This window comes from Meles meles, chromosome 3, assembly GCF_922984935.1.
Source record: "Meles meles chromosome 3, mMelMel3.1 paternal haplotype, whole genome shotgun sequence".
Classification (NCBI taxonomy): domain Eukaryota; kingdom Metazoa; phylum Chordata; class Mammalia; order Carnivora; family Mustelidae; genus Meles; species Meles meles.
Genome location: NC_060068.1, coordinates 26,409,643 through 26,430,240, shown reverse-complemented (window position 1 = coordinate 26,430,240; position 20,598 = coordinate 26,409,643). Strand labels below are relative to the sequence as shown.

Here is a 20,598-nt window from a genome sequence, read left to right as displayed (position 1 = left end):
GACACCATGTTTTATCCCTACACTTACTATTTGTAAATTTTGTTTCACAAAAAGTGATGTAAAATTTAATTAATATACCAAGAATCTGAATGCAAATTTTAATTTGTTTTCTATATTTTAATATGCTTTTTAAAATTTCTTTCTCTTTATTCTTACTTTTATCATTAAATTTCTTTTTTTATTAATTTAAATTTTATTAATATTAAATTTAAATATTAAATTTATTCCTGGTTTACTTTTGTACATGAATACATTTGCATGGAAATCAACTTTCTTTTAAGTGATCTTGGCTTTTATTCCATTAACTTTCCCTTCAATTTTTACCAATATCATCACATTCTTAAAATTCTTGCAGTCTGTCTTCTTTCTACCCATCTCATCTCCCTCATGTTTATTTTCCTTCTCTCTTAAAATTTTTTGTTTCCCAAATTTAAAATCAACGATAGCATAATTTCTCTATCATTTGAGTGTTTATACTTCTCTTTCAACTGATTAGTCCATAAACCTAATGTTCTTCTCTAACTTTCATGTTTCTGATAATTGGAAGTGATGTGATGTTAGTTCGCTCTACTCTTGGAACAGTAACCTTAATGATGATAATGATGATGATGACATGCCTGAATATAGGTCTAAGGGCTGCAAGTGATTTCCCCCATCATTTCCTATGTCTCTGAACAGAAATTCTACAAGGTAGCTATTATTGATTTTATATGAATAACTGGAATCAATAAATGTTTAGAAATGAATCCTAAGTCAGTTAGCCAATAATTAACACTATAACCATTGAATATTAACAAGGATGCTATTCTGTATTAACTAAAGACATATATGGATATTAGTTTCACACCATCCAAAAGTTTTCACAAGTTTTTTTGAAATTTACATATAACTGTGAAACTATTATCTCATCCCTGTAATAAATATCTAACTGATCAATCGGAGGGGGAGATGAATCATGAGAGACTGTGGATTCTGAGAAACAAACTGAGGGTTTTGGAAGGGGGTTGTGGGGGGTTGGGTGAGCCTGATGGTGGGTATTATGGAGGGTAGGTATTGTATGGAGCACTGGGTGTGGTGCATAAACAATGAATCTTGGAACACTGAAAAAATAAAATTAAGATGTTAAAAAATTATCTAACTGATCACTTTTGTTGTCTTCTTTAATGAAATATTGTACTTCATTGACTAATGGATGGAAAAGGAAGACTGTGGTTAATACATGTATTTAAATACCATTTAGAGATAAAATTAAGTGCTCGCTTCGGCAGCACATATACTAAAATTTGAGATAAAATTAAGAAAGTATTTGTATATGCAAAAAGTTAGGCACAGAAATAGAACTACCCTATGATCCAGTAATTGCACTGCAAGGTAATAAATCATAGAATGCATAAACACTAATTAAAAGGGATACATGCACCCTGATGTTTATAACCATACTATGAACAACAGTCAAATTATGGAAACATTTGTGTTTCCACAAGTGTCCATTGGCTGATAAATGGATAAAGAAGATGTGAGATACATATATGTATATATAAGATAAGGATACCTTGTTATTTTCATTTTTAAAAATATTTTATTTATTTGTTTGACACAGAGAGAGAGGCAGCAAGAGACAGAACACAAGCAGGGGGAGTGGGAGAGGAAGGAACACACTCCCCATGGAGCAGGGAGACCAATGTGGGGCTCGACCCCAGTACCCTGGGATCATGACCTGAGCTGAAGGCAGACATTTAAGGACTGAGCCACCCAATTGCCCCCAAAATCGTATTTTCAAATATGTGAATGGATGTAGAGAGTACAATGCCAAATGAAAAAATCAGTCAGAGAAAGACAATTACCATATGACTTCACTCATACGTGCAGTTAAGAATCAAAGGAAATCAGCAAATGGAGAAAAAAGTGTGTGTGTGTGTGTGTGTGTGTGTGTGTGTGTGTGAGAGAGAGAGAGAGAGAGAGAGAGAGAGAGAGGCAAGCCACAAAACAGTCTCTTCACTACAGAGAGCAAACTGAGGGTTACCAGAGGAGAGGTGATGTGTATTAAGCAGGCACATGTTCTTATGAGCACTGCATGTTATATGGATGTGGTGAATCACTTTATTGTACACCTGAGATTAGTATTACACTGTATGTTAGCTAACTGAAATTTAAACAAAATTTTAAAATATACATGCTCCTGTATGTTTATTGCAGCATAATTTACAATAGCCAAGCTGTGGACACAGCCCAAATATTCATTAATAAATTGTAAAATGCAGTATATGCACATAATGCAATATTCCCATCCATAAAATTTGAATGTGATGTTGGCTCTCTGCTCCTCCCCATTTGACAGACAGCCACATCTTCTCATGAAATGCCAGTCATGTCCCTGAGACACAGTGGTGAAGGTCAGAGTGAACAGATTTGGCTCTATTTGGTGCCTGGTCACCAGGTCTGCTTTTAATTATGGCAAAGTGGATATTGTTGCCATCAGTGACCCTTTCATTGGCCTCAACTACGTGGTCTACATGTTCCAGTATGATTCTACCCATGGCAAATTCCACAGCACCATCAAGGCTGAGAACAGGAAACTTGTCTTCAATGGAAAGTCCATTCCCATCTTCCAGTAGTGAGATCCCACCAGCATCAAATAGGGTGATGCTGGTGATGAATATGTTGTGGGGTCCACTGGGCTCTTCACCACCATGGAGAATTCTGGGGCTAAATCGAAGGGCAGGGCCAAGAGAGTCATCATCTCTGCTGATGCCCTCATGTTCATGATGGGTGTGAACCATAAGTATGACAACACATTCAAGATTGTCAGCAATGTCTCCTGTACCACCAGCCACTTGGATCATCTGGCCAAGGACATCTATAACAACTCTGGCATTGTGGAGGAACTCATGACCACCATCCATGCCATCACTGGCACCCAGAAGACCATGGATGACCCTTCTGGGAAGCTGTGGCATGATGGCTGAGGGGCTGTCCAGAACATCATCCCTGCCTCCACTGACATGGCCAAGGCTGTAAGTAAGTTCATTCCTGAGAAGATTGGGATGCTCACTGACATGGCCCAAAATGTCCTTCTTAAATCTGACCTGCCACCTGAAGAAAGCTGTCAAATATGATGTCATCAAGAAGGTCGTGAAGCAGACATTAGAGGGCCCCCTCAAGGGAATCCTCAGGTACACTGAAGACCACGTTGTTTCCTATGACTTTCATAGTGACACCCACTCTTCCACCTTTGATGCCAGGGCTGGCGTTGCTCTCAATGATCACATTGTCAAGCCCATTTCCTGGGTATGTCAATAAATTTGACTACAGAAATTGGGTGGTAGACCTTATGGTCCACGTGTCCTCCAAGGAGTAAGAGCCCCCTGAAACACTAGCCCCAGTGAGAGCAAGAGGAAAAGAGAGGCCCTCAACTTCAGGGGAGTCCCTGCCCCAACTTATCCCCTGAAAATAGAGAATCTTCCAACCTTCACCATTTCCATCTCAAACCCCCTGAAGAAGGGGAGGCGCTTGGGGAGCCCTACCATGTAGTGTACCATCAATAAAGTATACTGTACTGAGGCAAAAAAAAAAAATGTGATCTTGCCATTTGTTCAACATTGGTGAACCTAAAGTGTATGATGCTAAGGAAATAAATTTAGGACAAATACCATATGAATTCATATAGGTGCAATCCAAAAAAAAAAAAAAAACACAATTAAATAACCAAACAAAAAGCAGAATCAGACCTATATATACGAGAACAAACTGATGGTTTCCAGAGAGGAGACTGGTGGGGGGATGGGAAAAATTGGTGAAGAGGATTGGGAGATACAGGCTTCCTGTTAAAGGATAGATGAATCATGGGGGCAAAATGCACAGCATAGAGCCTATAATCAGTGGTATCATAATCATGTTGTAGGCGGATAGATGATAGCTTGTGGGGAGCAATGCATAATGTATAGACATGTCAAATATTGGTCCACAAAGATATAAGATGCACTTTACTAATGTTGCTTCTGTGCTTGAGGTCAGGTAATAGTAGTAATTTCTTCTGAAAGTGTGTGTTTTCCTGTTGAAGAAAATAGATGAAGAAATAGAAATTGCAAAAAGGGATGCATATTCTTTTGATCAGAAAACGGTTATTAAAAAGACTTGTACTATAATTATAAAAATATATAAAATTTTGTAAAGGAATATTTTGGAACTATTTTCTTGTTACCTCAGAGTAAAAATAGATACTTTTCTAATTTTCTATTAATTCTAAACTAAAACATTTTAATAAAACTCTAAGATTTTATTAGCAACTCCTTGTGATCTTAATATTGTTTATAAAGAGCATCTGAATTTGAAAATTAGATTGTCATGTGAATAATCACAATTTAAAAATCCCCTTTAATTATATTGTTTCAATTTAGAATCTAGTTGTCATGGATTTTCAAATCAGTAGCAAAGGAATATTTATTTGATAAATTCTGCAGAATGATTCAATTACTGTGTTCCAACCATGCAAAGAATTGATATCCCTCAAATGTATCCTGGACTGAAAAGTTTAAAAAATCTGAAACAGTATTAAAATTAATGGATATTGAGAACACAGAGATATTGCAATGTCTGAAGGTCTCCTTTTTGATGGAGTCTTTGCCTGGTTTTGGGATCAAGAGAGCACAGCATACTAAATACTTATCTGTAATTTTGATAGTAAAATATGCAAAGACAAAACAGAAAAAATTATATTTTATTATATTAAGATGAGCAATAGGTATTTACCTATTATCTTCCAAACAACATTATATTACTTTAATGGTGCTCTACACCGAACTCTCAAAGACATATGCACATCTATTGTCAGATAGTTGCCATCTTTGATGTCATACTTTTTTCATATTAAATAAATTATTATTTATTGACAATCATATAAAATTTATATTTTATCAATAAATATTTAATTTTCCACATCCAAATATATTTCACAGAAATAAAAATCTCTTCTTTTAATTTCCAGTTATGTCTTTTCTGTTTACCTAATTTCATAGCTCATTAGACTACAATATTGATTAGAACTCATGAATTGGCATTATTTTTGAAAATAGAGAAATTCTGGCGATGGCCCTGAAGAAATAAGCCAACATGCATTCTACACCTGCAAGGAAATAAATCTGCTAACAGCCATGTAGTTTTGGAAGAGGATTCCATGCCACAGATTGGAACTCAGCCTACCAAAAATTGAGTTCAGCCTTCTGAAACCTAAAGCATAGAATCCAACTAAGTTGTGGGCACACTTTTAACACATGGAAAACTTTTACTTATGATTTTATATATTTCTGGTTTAAGCCATTAGTTTGTGGCAATTTGTTGGATTTCAATGCATATATGCAGTATATAATCTATGATTTCTGTTTAATTAAAAGTTGTATCACAACCTAAATTTCCCATGTCTTAATATTTATATCATTTTTTAGAGAGGTCGGACTTACTTTTTTACTTTGGCAATATTATTTACTAATAGTATTGTAAAATTCTCTTTCTTGTGTTCTCAGATTTATAAAAACATAGCATAACAACATAACATCATAACATAACACATAACATAACATAAAACATAACATAACATAACATAACATAACAGTAAATAAATGGTCTAGTTGCCAAATCGATTTTTTCCATCATTGTGTTACCACATTACTTTCTCTCTTTCTTTCTTTCTTTCTTTCTTTCTTTCTTTCTTTCTTTCTTTATTTCTTTCTTTTCTTTTCTTTTCTTTTCTTTTCTTTCATTTTTTTTAAATCTATGTTCAGTTAGCCAGCATATAGAACATCCTTAGTTTTTGATGTAGTGTTCCACAATTCATTAGTTGCATATAACTCCCAATTCTCATCACAAAATATTTTTTAATTTCATCAAACTTCATCAAATTTCACAAATCTCATAAATAGTAAAAATGAGAGCAATGTATACCCCTATATATAGGAATCAAGTTTTGACAGCAATGCAATATCTTAAAAATAGAATAAGAAAACTCTTATATGTTGCTCTCATTTAAAAAAAAAATTCATTTGGCAGAGAGAGAGGGATCACAAGTAGGCAGAAGCAGGCAGAGAGAGAAGGGGAAGCAGGCTTCCTGCTGAGCAGAGAACCCAATGCAGGGCTCAATCCCAGGACCCTGGGATCATGACCTGAGCTGAAGGCAGAGGCTTAACCCACTGAGCCACCCAGGCGCCCCTGTTGCTCTCGTTTTTACCCTGACTAGCTTTGGCAAAATTTTATTATATTGTTTACTATTTTCAAAACATTGTATTTTTGTTTATTTATTTTTATATTTTATGTTATTGCATATAAGACCAGTGCTCATTGGCATTTTAAATTATCATTACGTTATTTCTGTTTTCCCAGTTACTTATTTTCCATTCTTATGTTTATAGTTTTTCTTTTGAAACTAAATATTTGCTTTATTGCTGAGATGAAAGTTGATAGTATTCAACATTTGGTATTGCTAGACTTTCATATTTTTTTATCTGTGTTTTAATTTATTTATTTTTTTCAGCATAACAGTATGCATTGTTTTTGCACAACACCCAGTGCTCCATGCAAAACGTGCCCTCCCAATTTCCCACCACCTGTTCCCCCAACCTCCCACCCCTGACCCTTCAAAACCCTCCGGTTGTTTTTCAGAGTCCATAGTCTCTTATGGTTCGCCTCCCCTTCAAATTTTTTTTAATAAACATATAATGTATTTTTATCCCCAGGTGTACAGGTCTGTGAATTGCCAGGTTTACACACTTCATAGCACTCACGATAGCACATACCCTCCCCAATGTCCATAACCCACTCCCCCTCTCCCAACCCCACCTCCCTGCAGCAACCCCCAGTTTGTTTTGTGAGATTAAGAGTCATTTATGGTTTGTCTCCCTCCCAATCTCATCTTGTTTCATTTATTCTTCTCCCATCCCTCTAACACCCCATGTTGCTTCTCCATGTCCTCATATCAGGGAGATCATATGATAGTTGTCTTTCTCCAATTGACTTATTTCACTAAGCATGATACCCTCTAGTTCCATCCACGTCGTCGCAAATGGCAAGATTTCATTTCTTTTGATGGCTGCATAGTATTCCATTGTGTATATATACCACCTCTTCTTTATCCATTCATCTGTTGATGGACATTTAGTTTCTTTCCATAGTTTGGCTATTGTAGACATCGCTGCTATAAACATTCAGGTACACGTGCCCCTTCGGATCACTATGTTTGTATCTTTAGGGTAAATACCCAGTAGTGCAATTGCTGGGTCATAGGGTAGTTCTATCTTCAACATTTTGAGGAACCTCCATGCTGTTTTCCAGAGTGGTTGCACCAGCTTGCATTCCCACCAACAGTGGAGGAGGGTTCCTCTTTCTCCACATCCTCGCCAGCATCTGTCATTTCCTGACTTGTTCATTTTAGCCATTCTCACTGTCGTGAGGTGATATCTCATTGTGGTTTTGATTTGTATTTCCCTGATGCCGAGTGACGTGGAGCACTTTTTCATGTGTCTGTTGGCCATCTGGATGTCTTCTTTGCAGAAATGTCTGTTCATGTCCTCTGCCCATTTCTTGACTGGATTGTTTGTTCTTTGGGTGTTGAGTTTGCTAAGTTCCTTATAGATTTTGGATACTAGCCCTTTATCTGATATGTCATTTGCAAATATCTTCTCCCATTCTGTCAGTTGTCTTTTGGTTTTGTTAACTGTTTCCTTTGCTGTGCAAAAGCTTTTGATATTGATACTGGTACAAAAACAAACACATAGATCAGTGGAACAGAATAGAGAGCCCAGAAATAGACCCTCAACTCTATGGTTAACTAATCTTCGACAAAGCAGGAAAGAATGTCCAATGGAAAAAAGACAGCCTCTTCAATAAATGGTGCTGGGAAAATTGGACAGCCACATGCAGAAAAATGAAATTGGACCACTTCCTTACACCACACACGAAAATAGACTCAAGATTTATGAAGGACCTCAATGTGAGAAAGGAATCCATCAAAATCCTTGAGGAGAATGCAGGCAGCAACCTCTTCGACCTCAGCCGCAGCAACATCTTCCTAGGAACATCGGCAAAGGCAAGGGAAGCAAGGGCAAAAATGAACTATTGGGATTTCATCTAGACTTTTATATTTTTAAAGATTTTATTCATTTATTTGAGAAAGAGAGAATGAGGAGGAGGGCCAAAAGGAGAAAGAGAAGAAAACTTGCATGAAGCAGGGAGTCCAACAAGGGGTTCAATCCCAGGACCTTGGGATGATGACCCAATTCGAAGTTAGATGCTCAATCCACTGGGCTTCCCAGGTAATCCTGGTATTCATACAATTTTAGAGCAATAATTTTATGCACCATTATATAGTAGTTATATATAACATTGCTTCATATCAGTCAATTAAAATGTTATTATTTTTATTCTGGACCTTCTTTACCTTTAGTTCTAATGAAAATATATTTATTTGATTTATATATAGATATAAATATGATAGAATCATAGATGATAGACAGATAGTTGATAGGTAGATAAATAATATATGTAGATGAATTTTAACTCCATAGAATCACTACAACACACTGTAAAAATTTGAATTTTTTGAAAAAATATTTTGTTTATTTATTTATTATTTGAAAGGGAGAGAGAGAGAGAGAGTGAAAGGACATAAGCAGTAGGAGGCAAGGAGGAAGGGAGAAAAAGATCTCAAGCAGACTCAGTGCTGAGAGCAGAGCCCAAAGTGGGACTGAATCTCATGACCCTGAGATCATGACCTGAATTGAAATCAAGAGTTGAACATACTTAAACAACTAAGCCACCCAGGTACCCCTTAGTTCATAAATTTTTGATGTTATTTTTATCATCTATATATTTTCTGATCAATTTTTTTATTGCAGAGCATTTCTACTTTTTCATTCATCTCAAGCATATTTATAATTGGTTTGTTAATCATTGTTGTGATGACAGTGTTAAGTGCTTTTTCACATAATTCTAACATTTCCATCATTTTATTACTGGTATCTCTTTATTGTCTTTTCTTAGTTTTGGGATTTTCATTGTTATTGGTGTTATGAGTGAGTTGTTAACTTAAAGCTGGACATTGTATTATAATAGCATAAGACACATGTATTTTATGTAAAATCTTGTGTTTTAGCAGAAGTCCTCTGATATTGGTCAGATGGGTAAAATTGCAGTGTGATATTGTTCTTGATAGTTGAAAGTACAAACATTCAATCGGTAATTGATCTCTATTAACATCTGGATGAGGGCGGAAGGTGATGCTTATTAATACTGGGAAGTAAATTTCAGGGAATATACATACACACACACACATAATGATACTATTTAATTGAAAATGTTACTGTAGGGTAGAATGGGACTGAATATACCATTCCATGTATTCAAAGTACTGCCTGGCAGATATTTTATTTGACAGATATAACTATATACATAAGTGATAAATTCAGTTTAGAAATAAAATTTTCTTAGGATTCATGACAATAAAGGAATTATTTTTACAATGGAAAGAACTAGGTCAAAGAGTGAAAGGACATGTACTAAGTTGAACACAGTGATTATAATGTTTATTTAAAAAATGGTATGTTTTTGTCTTTTTCAGTTATACAATCCCGACTTCATGTTTCCCTTCAATTTGTATCAAATGTATTCAGTGTTTATGGATTTTAATAGCATCACAATTAGTATATAAGAGAAATTATTATATCTGTATCACAAAAGTTCAAGTTTAAGAAATATTTTAAGATGGGATTGGGAGGGAGACAAACCATAAATGACTCTTAATCTCACAAAACAAACTGGGGGTTGCTGGGGGGAGGTGGGATTGGGAGAGGGGGAGCGGGCTATGGACATTGGGGAGGGGAGGCAAACCATAAGAGACTATGGACTCTGAAAAACAACCTGAGGGTTTTGAAGGGTCAGGGGTGGGAGGTTGGGGCAACCTGAGGGTTTTGAAGGGTCAGGGGTAGGAGGTTGGGGGAACAGGTGGTGAGTAATGGGGAGGGCACATTTTGCATGGAGCACTGGGTGTTGTGCAAAAAGAATGAATACTGTTACGCTGAAAAAATAAATAAAATGGGAAAAAAAAGAAATATTTTATATCAAAGCAGATTTTCCAAGTGTGGAGAAAACAATTCAAAGCATTATGAAAATAGATGTCAAGCAAAACTAATTAAAGCCAGATTCCTTTACACCCTCAAAAACATATACAAGCTTAATATTTAACTTGTCATGTAGTTTAAGACATATAAATCTTTTCCCTCTTGATTAAAATTTAATATTAAATAAAGAACACTGCAGTCTATTTGTTGTATTCCTCCTTGCAGGGACCTGGTAATATATTTACAATGACCTGGGAAAAGAAAAAAGCAAAAAAGCAAGAGCGTGAGGTGTCAGATATTCATGCCAGGGCTACATGCCACTGATTACCACCAGTTAATAGTTTTCATACAGAAATACACTCATAGTCCTGAAGGGGATCTTGTTTCTCTGTAGGTCCACAGTTTTCCCAAAGGGTGATACACAATAAATGGAAAAGCATTTTATGTTCTTTGAAACTATAAGTGGAAGACTTCAAACAGGAATATCATCATTTTCTCCCTCATACTAGGACAGCAGAAGACCTATAAAGAAAAAGAAGACATTGGGAATCAGAAGAACCCTAGAATTTTGAAACATATCAGTTAAACATGCACCTTTAGGGATTCATAAATTTGTAGGATCATAAATAGAAATAAAAAAGCCTCCATAGCTACATATGACCAATAAGGTACAGAAATGCCTTTTCTACGAAAAAGTGGATTTCAAACAAGTAGCTAATACATATAGATAGAGAAGTAAACATTTTAATTGCTTCAAGATTCCCCTCCTCAAAATGATCCAAGTTAGACAGGAGGTCACTGTAGTAAGGGCCATAGTCTTTGTCTACACAGCAGTACCTACGAAGTGTTACACCTGATCCAGACTTTGTAAAAATGGTTATCCCAATGGACATCACTATGAATCAAAGGTATGTATTATTTTCTTAACCTGGACATTAAATTAAATTTAAATCATATTTATTATAACACAAAGAAAACATCATTAAGCATCCTTGCCAGAAATCTCAGATCTAAAAAAAATTAAAAATTAAAATATATTAATCCTTACATGAGGAGATACATTGCTAAATGCCTTGATAGATTTCTTGCTTTGAATTAGGAGTCACTTTTCTTACATTCATATTGATGCCACCTTGTAATATGAGTCTTCAAATGTCTTATCTAGAATGGTTGACTGCTTGTCTTCAAGAATCTGAGAAGGCTTGACATATTGCATAGAATTTAGTTGAGATCCTCTTTCTTCTTTTAAGAGACAGTAAGAAATTGATGTTTTATAGAAAATGACAAATGGTCTAAAGATAAATTTCTTGTACTTTAATAAAAAAGTGAAAGCTTTTCCCATTTAATTATTCTGTATAGCTTTTATAAAATGTTTCTTACATTTTATTTTTTGAAGATACTATAACTTATCATTGAAGGAAACATTTCTGTCAGTAATGCTATTCCTCATTGTTTATATTTATCATTTTCACTTTAGTCTCAACCACATTTATCTAAAGTTGGCTTCTATTCTGACCCTAAACACATTAGAAATATAGCTTGGGAATGAATGTGGTACAAGATTGTGTGTGCATACACGAACACATGTCAGGAAGTAGGTGTATAAGCAGCCAGTGAGTACGAAAGTTGGAACTTTCTCCCACATTCCATATTTTCCCCCTTTTTCATCTATAACTACTATTACTTTTTCATGGTAATTATATATCATATTTATTAATTTTCTGTCCACACTTTGCATCTCTTATCATAAATTTCATTTTATTCTTTTTTGTAATGTATTTAATCATATAATTAAATGAAAAAATTATTTACTTCTTGTGAATAAAGGTAATGTGTATAAAAACAAACTTTTTTACAAAAACATTCAATGATTCCCTTCTATTATTTGAAATTATTTGAAATTTTATTCTGTGTACTAAACATTTTGTTTGGAAAATTGAACTAATAATTCAGGATATACTTTATAAAGATACATGTTTCAACATAATATACTAAGGACTCATAAATTAAAGACTTTCCTCTTCTTTCTTCCTATTCTTCCAAATCTGCTCACTTAACATACATCAAATTCACACACATATTAGGAGTGTCACAGTGAAAAGGTCATAAACCCAAACATCCATGTCAGGAAAGTAAACATGTGCATGTCTTATAAACACAAAATAGATTAATTCTCGGCCTTTTGGCTAAGATCAAGTGTAAAAACATTCTTGGATAGGAGAAAGACTTAACAGGAATCTCATGTGTGTCTTTATTCCCCGTTGTCCCATATAGAGAGGAAAACATGACCAAACACTCAGCAGGGATAGAATTCTTCCTCATGACATTCTTTGACACCAGAGAGCTCCAGGTTTTACATGGCTTTCTGTTTTTGCTTATTTACTTGGTGTCTTTTATCGGAAATCTTCTCATTATTGTCTTGGTTACTCTGGATCAGTGTCTTCACACCCCCATGTATTTCTTCCTGAAGAACTTATCACTTTTTGATGCCTGTCTCATTTCCATCACACTTTCAAAATTTATCCTGAACTCTTTATCTCACAGAAACACCATTCCATTCTCAGCATGCATATCACAGGTGTTGTTGGTGATCCACTTTGCTGGAACTGAGCTTTTCCTTCTAACGGCCATGTCTTATGACCGCTATGTGGCCATCTGTCACCCACTGCGTTATGATGTCATCATGAGCAGAAGAGTTTGTATGAGTATGACAGCTGCCTCCTGGTTTCTTGGGAGTATATTTAGGGTCTTATACTCATCTGGTACTTTCTATCTTTCTGTGGCTCCAGAAAAGTTCCTCAGTTTTTCTGTGATATCCCCTGCCTACTGAAGATCTCTTGTTCAAAGTCTCATGTTACCATAAATATTAGTGAGGCAATTGGGGTATTATATGCACTTTTATGTTTAGTGTCCATTGGATTTTCATATATTTACATTTTCAATACAGTGCTGAGAATGCCATCATTACAAGGGTGGTCAAAAGCCTTTTCCACTTGTATGCCCCATCTCATAGTTGTAACAACATTTATTGTGACAGGCACTACTGCCTATCTGAAGCCAGTCCCTGATTATCCACGTTTTATGGACATTTTGGTTTCTGTGTTCTATTCTGTGTTGCTTCCTTCTTTGAACCCCATAATATACAGCCTAAAGAACAAGGAAATCAAGGCAGCTGTGAAGAAGTTTCTATGGAACCTAAGTCATAACTTCTATGGGGAAAGATAATAGAACTAGAGCCTATAAAGCTAAATTCCATGCTTGAATATATATAATCTTATAATCTAGGGTTGACATCAATATCCTGTATAATAAAGTATTCATTTTATTTAAAAGTGTTAAGATAGGGGCGCCTAGGTGGCTCAGTGGATTAAGCCACTGCCTTCGGCTCAGGTCATGATCTCAGGGTCCTGGGATCGAGCCCCGCATCGGGTTCTCTGCTCTGCAGGGAGCCTGCTTCCTCCTCTCTCTCTGCCTGCCTCTCTGCCTACTTGTGATCTCTCTCTCTGTCAAATAAATAAATAAATAAATAAATAATCTTTAAAAAAAAATAAAAGTGTTAAGATAAAGTTGACGTGTTCATGCTTATTAATAATCATTCTCAGCAACTCCAAGAATAGCATATTAATTATGTAGTATCTGTGCATGTAAATTAAATTTCAGAAATACTATGAGAGTTTTTCAAATGGCTCACTGAAGATATCTATGTACTATTTTTTGAATATGTTAACATAATAGTTTACGTGACATAAAGGAACTCAGTAGATATAATTGAATTAAGAAGTGTGAGATGAGGTGATTATCCCAGACTATCCAAGGATCCTAACCTAATCACAAAAGTGAAGTATTTCCAGACTTTGTTAGAAGGACATGTGTTTAAGGAAATGTGGTCTTCCATTATTGGCTTTGTAGATTGAAAGAGGTCGTGAGCCAATATATAGACAGAGGCAACCTCTGGAGACCGGGAAAAAGCAAAAAACAAACAAACAGGATCAGATAGTTCGCTGGAGTACCAAGAAAATAATGCAGCCATACCAACTGTATTCTCATGTTAGCCCAGTGTGGATGGCGTTGGATTTCTGAATTATACCACTTTAAAACCGAACATGATATTAAACCACAGAATTTGTGAAAATTTGCTACAGAAGTCACAAAAATTTAAGAAAAGCATTAAATACTTGTCTTCTAAAATATTTCTTAAATGAGAACTTCTTTAGAATATGAATGCAGACTCTGAAACTGAAGGTCTTGGTTAAGGGTAAAAAATAATAAAAAGAGCAGACAAATATCAAATGTTTATAATTTTGTAGAATAATTTAGATTATGTTATTTTTTATCTTCTAGATTTTATCTTTTATTTTATATGGAAAAAATCTATCCATTATAAATAAATTTATTAATTAAATAAATGTTTTTAATAATTGGTTTTAGCATTATGAAATTGCATTTTTAATATCTTATTCAAACTAGACTTAAGTTTGTTACTTTTTAAGTTAGTTTACAGCATTTAATTACTTATGTTTTTTCCACTAGTAAATTGTTTAACTCCTTTGTGGTATTCGTATTTGAGACTCAGTATATAAAGAATATCTACTGCTAACTGTAGAGCTACCTGTAAGGGAGGGCACGAGTAGAGTTTGTTGGGAAAAGCTGGCAGAGTGTGGTGGGATGTGCTGCACCATGTGTCTCAAGAACAAGATGGTGGCCCAACATTCCAAGATGATCAAGAAGTCTCTCTGCCTACTTGTGATCTCTGTCTGTCAAATACATAAGTAAAATCTTAAAAATAATACTGACCAAAAAGACCCATTCTCAAGTACTTTTGTCAAGTATACTTTCAATTGTATTAGTTTTTCATTGTCTTCATCTAATCTTCCAAGTCCTTTTGGAAACCTTGGAAGGTTATTAGGGGCTCATGATAAGTAGCTGGATAACTTCACATTAAATCTAATACACATAATGCTTTATTATTTATATGTATGAGGGGGAGAGTACATCTCAACCAGACAACTCAATTGGAGAAGATTCCAGATGGCAGCACAATCAACAAATATATACTTTAAGTTAAGACCTAAATATGTCAGTAGGAACTTTCCTTGTGAGACTAATCCCTGACATTTAAAATATGTACTCTGGGGGAGGCAAGATGGCAGAGAAGTAGAAGACCCTGTTTCAACTGGTCCCATAAAGTGAGCTGACTACCAGAACACTCTGAACACTCACGAAATCTGCCAGAGATGTAGGATTATACACTTCTGGATCTCTACAGGGGCAGTAGAGTCCAGTAGAGAGGTAAAATGAAGTGAGAATGTTTGGACTGACATCAGAAGATAAACAGAAAGGGGAGAGAGCCACCAGAAGCAACAAATTGGAAAGTAATACCTCACCAGGAGAGTTCCCTGTGATTGGGGACCAGCATTAACTTGGAGTCTGGTTAAACACACTCAAAAATATCAAAAGATCAAAAGATCGCAACGGGTGAAATCCAGAGGTCATGGACATGGGCTTAAAGCCATGGACTCAGGACATCCATCGCCAGTGACCATCCATGCCAGACAGAGTGCAGTGAAGCCTTCAGGCCATGGCTCCTGAGCCGCTGGAGCACATGAAAGCCTCTGAGTGGCAACATGCATGAGAGCATCTGGGAGGAAGTCAGTCAGCCCTCTCTAGTACCACAGCCTTTTGCACTCTCCAGGAGCTCTGCACGACCAGGCCTGAGGGGCACTGCACACCCTCCCCTGAGAGAGGTCCATGCAGGCACAAGCTTGTGCTCTGTAGGACTGGAGAGACCAGCCTGGGCAGCATAAAATCTCCACACACTTTCTCTGGTTGGGATCTGTCAGGCAGTCTGCACCTGTCCAGACAGCCTGGGCAAAGACAGCCACTGGAAGAGGGTTCTCTGGACCAATATTCCTCATGTTTTTAGTAGCAGCAGGGTACAGAGACAAGTGGGAGGTCCCGCTACCTGAGATGGTGGCTGGGGACATGCTCTACCCGTGGGAGGTGGCAGAGGAGAGTCTGTTTGCTCTGGACCACTCAGAGGGGAAGAGACTGATGTTTCTCTCTGAGATGGAGTTCTGATGCAGTTTGCAGTTTGCTTCCCTCTAAACCTCCAAGGAACCACCAAAAGCTGCCCAGGGAGGAAAAATAAAAGCAAAAACAAAAACAAAATTTCCAGAGAACAAAAGCCTGAAAAACAGGTTTCTTCCTTGATAGGAGGCAGGAAGGCTCAACCCAGCAAGGCTGCCCTAAACACAACACAGCAGGCCATCCTGCAGAAAGTCAATCAAAAAAAATGAGAGGACAACCACCACAGTGTGCCCATAAAACTGTAAAACCCTAATATCAGGGGAAAGGAAGATATGAAGCTTTAATTATTGCCCTAAAACCTGTATATTTCACAGACACAACATTTCTTTTTAATTTGGTCTCACTATTCTCGTTCTTTTAAAATTTTTAACCTATTTACTATAAGAACGAGAGGTTCACTACAACAAATTCTATAATAATCTTTTAACATGATTTTTTTGTATATATCTGTGTTTTTCTTTTGCTTTTATATTTCTTAATATTCATATAGAGATATGCTTCAAGGTAACCCTCTTTCCCCAATCAATACTACCCCTATATATAAACCAGTTTTAATCCCCCTTTATCTTAGAAATGTTGAGACTTTAGCAAAGACATCAGATACACCCAGGAAGAATCAAAATAATTTTTCTCACCCACACTGAGGATTTATAAGCACCCTCCTATCTTGTTCTGTCACTATTTCTGTGTATTTGTTTTTGTTCTGGTATTTTATAAGTTGAGGTTCATTTTGGCTGCATTCTTTTTTCTTGCCATTTACATTTGTTGGTCTTTTGTTAGTCTGTTTTTGTTTGTATTCCTTACAAATCTAATCTTTGGGGCCAATTCTTGCTGGATCTTTTCTTTTATTTATTTATTTTTTTCTGTCTCTCTCTTTCTCTCTCTTTTATTCTTTTTTCCTTCATTTTGGTGGGGACGATGGGTTAGAAACGTTCCAGGGTGCATATTGCCCAGATCACAGTTGATACATTCAGCTACACACACCCTCAGCCATCTCTCACCAAAATGAATAGGAGGAAGAATTCCCAACAGAGGAAAATTTCAGAGACTGTGCCCTTTCCATCAGAGCTATTGGTACAGACATAAACAGTATGTCAGAAAGGGAATTCAGGGTAACAATTATCCAGGCAATGGCTAGGTTAGAGAAAACCATTAATGACAACATAGGATTGATTAGGGCAAAAGTGAAAACCACAGGGAAGAAATTAAAAATGCTATTAATGAATTCCAATCTAAACTGAATTCTCTAACAACTAGAGTAAGAGAGGAAGAAGATAGAATTAGTGATCTAGAGGACAAACTGATAGGAAAAAAAAAAAGATCAAGGGGAGGTTGGAGCAAATAGCTTTGAAACCATGAAAAAAGAATTAGGGAAATAAGTGACACCATGAAACGTTTCAGCATCAGAATTATTGGGATCCCTGAGGGGGAGAAGAAAGAAAGAAAACTGGATGATATACTTGAACAAATTATCCATGAAAATTGTCCAAATATGGGGAATGGAACTAGTGTTCACATCCTAGAGGAAAAAGGTCTCCCACCAAAATAATAGAATCTAGAAAGAAATCGAGACACCTGATTCTGAAACTGATGAATCATAATTATAGACAGGAGGTCTTGAAAGCAGCTAGGGGGAAGAGTTCCATTATGTACAGAGGAAGGCCCAGCAGAATAACCTCAGAGCTTTCCACATAAACCTGGAAAGCCAGAAAGGAATAGCAAGACACATTCAGGGCACTAAATGAAAAGAACAAGCAGGCAAGAAAGTTTACCAGCAAGGTTGACATTCAAAATGTATGGGGAGATAAAGAGATTCCAAGACTAGCAAGGTTTAAAAGAGTGTGTGAACACCACGCTGGCACTGAAAAAAAAAAGTTAAGGGGGGTTCTATAAAAGAAGAAAGAACCCAAGAGTGTCATAGAACAGAAATTTATGGAGACAATCTATAGAAACAAGGACTTCACAGGCAACACAATGCCAATAAAAACGTATCTCTCAATAATCACTCTCAATGTCAATGGCCTAAATGCTCCCATAAAAAGGCAAGGGTTGCAGGTTTGATAAAATGACATGACCCATCCATATCTTTTCTAAAGGTGACCTATTTGGAACCCAAGGATGCACCCAGACTGAAAGTGAAGGGATGGAGAAGCATCCTTCATGCCAATGGGCCTCAAAAGAAAACTGGGGTAGTGATTCTCATATCAGATAATTTGGATTTTAAACTAAAGACTGTAGTCAGAGATAAAGAAGGACACTACATCATTCTTAAAGGGTCTATCCACCAAGAAGATCTAACAATTATAAATACTTATGCCCCCAATACAGGAGCAGCCCAGTATATAAGACAACTAACTGTTAATCAAGATAAGGAGTCATATTGATATGAGTACATTAATAGGTGGGAATCCTAACACGCCACTCTCAGCAACAGACAGATCATCCAAGCAGAAAATCAATAAATAAGCAAGGGAATTTAAAGAACATTGGACCAGATGGACCTCATAGATATATGCAGAACATTCCATGCTAAAACAACAGAATACTCCCTCTTCTTGAGTGCACATGGAAGCTTCTCCAGAATAGACCATATACTGTGTCACAAATCAGGACTCAACCAATACCAAAAGATTGAGATTTCTGCCTGCATATTCTCAGACCACAAAGCTTTGAAACTGGAATTCAAACACAAGAAAATGGCTGGAAGTGACAGGAAACAACATGTGTTGGAAAGGATGCAGAGAAAGGGGAACCCTCTTACACTGTTGGTGGGAATGCAAGTTAGTGCAGCCACTTTGGAGAACAGTATGAAGATTCCTCAAGAAATTAAAAATAGAGCTTCCCTATGACCCTGCAATTGCACTGCTGGGTATTTACCCCAAAGATACAGATGTAGTGAAAAGAAGAGCCATCTCTACCCCAATGTTTATTGCAGCAATGGCCACGGTCACCAAACTGTGGAAAGAACCAAGATTCCCTTCAACGGATGAATGGGTAAGGAAGATGTGGTACATTAACACGATGGAGTATTATGCCTCCAGCCGAAAGGATGAATACCCAACTTTTGTAGCAGCATGAAAGGACTGGAAGAGATTATGCTGAGTGAAATAAGTCAAGCAGAGAAAGTCAAGTATCATATGGTTTCACTTATTTGTGGAGCATACAAAAAACATGGATGATATGGGGAGATGGAGAGGAGAAGGGAGTTGAGAGAAATTGGAAGGGAAGATGAACCATGAGAGACTATGGACTCTGAAAAACAACCTGAGGGTTTTGAAGGGACGGGTGGTGGGAGGTTGGGGAAGCAGGTGGTCGGTAGCAGAGAGTACATGTATTGCATGGAGCACTAGGTGTGGTGCAAAAACAATGAATATTGTTATGCCAAAAATAAACAAATAAAAAAAAGAAAAAAAAAGATAATAACTGGAAGGAATTCAAACACCTGGAAACTGAAGACCACCATGCTTAAGAATGTTTGGATCAACCAGGAAATCAAATAAGATTTAAGTTCTTCAAATAAGAACTTAAACAATTCATAGAAACGAATGAGAATGAAGACACTTTTGTCCAACACCTATGGGATACAGCAAAGGTGGTCCTAAGGAGGAAATATATAGCCATATAAGCCTCCCTCAAAAAATTGAAAACCCCAGAATACACCAGCACCCTTTACACCTTATGGAACTGGAGAATCAACAAAAAAATTAAGCCAACCCCACACAAAAGAAGGGAAAGTATCCCAGGACCCTGAGACCATGACCGGAGCTGAAGGCAGAGGCTTCAACCCACTGAGCCACCCTAAAAGTTCTTGATCCCAGTCTCGTTTGTATTCATTCCTGGCCAGTAGAGTAGGACCTTCCCTAAAGAAGCAACTCTGAGATATAAATGCCTTCTAGTAGGTCATTTTTAACTTAACCATGTAAATTGATGGGAGTTAAAGTTAGGGCATTTGTGAACAATTAGGGACAAAGTTAGATAATGTTAAAGGTGTTAATTGATTTTTTTCCAAATTGTCTAGGCATTTACTAACCCCGAGAGAATGAAAACAAGGACATAAAAAAGATAAATACTGTTGGGGATCAACCACTTCCATGAAGTAACACCTTTTGAGGATTCATTTGCAGGAATTATTGCATCTTCTTGTTTTAACAAGGGGTTAAGCTTTCCAGAATACTTGGAAAGCAAACGTCCTAGAGTGAAATAAAAACTATTCTAAATTATTCTCAGATGGGCGCCACTGGTGAAATATTTTTATGATTGTGGGCAGATCTAATTTAGATAATTATAAGAAGTTGAGAGGGCAACTGCACTATTATTCAGTTAAGTATTTGTATCCACACAGACATGTATATTTATAATGGAATATATTTTTTTTTAAAAAGCTATTGGATATTCTGATCATCAAAGT

The 20,598-nt window shown here is 36.4% G+C and overlaps 1 pseudogene; it reads left to right on the top strand.

Annotated features, from left to right (window-relative positions):
* The first annotated feature begins 2,306 nt into the window (after nt 1-2,306).
* Nucleotides 2,307-3,358, top strand: LOC123938827 (annotated as a pseudogene).
* Nucleotides 3,359-20,598: the final 17,240 nt, after the last annotated feature.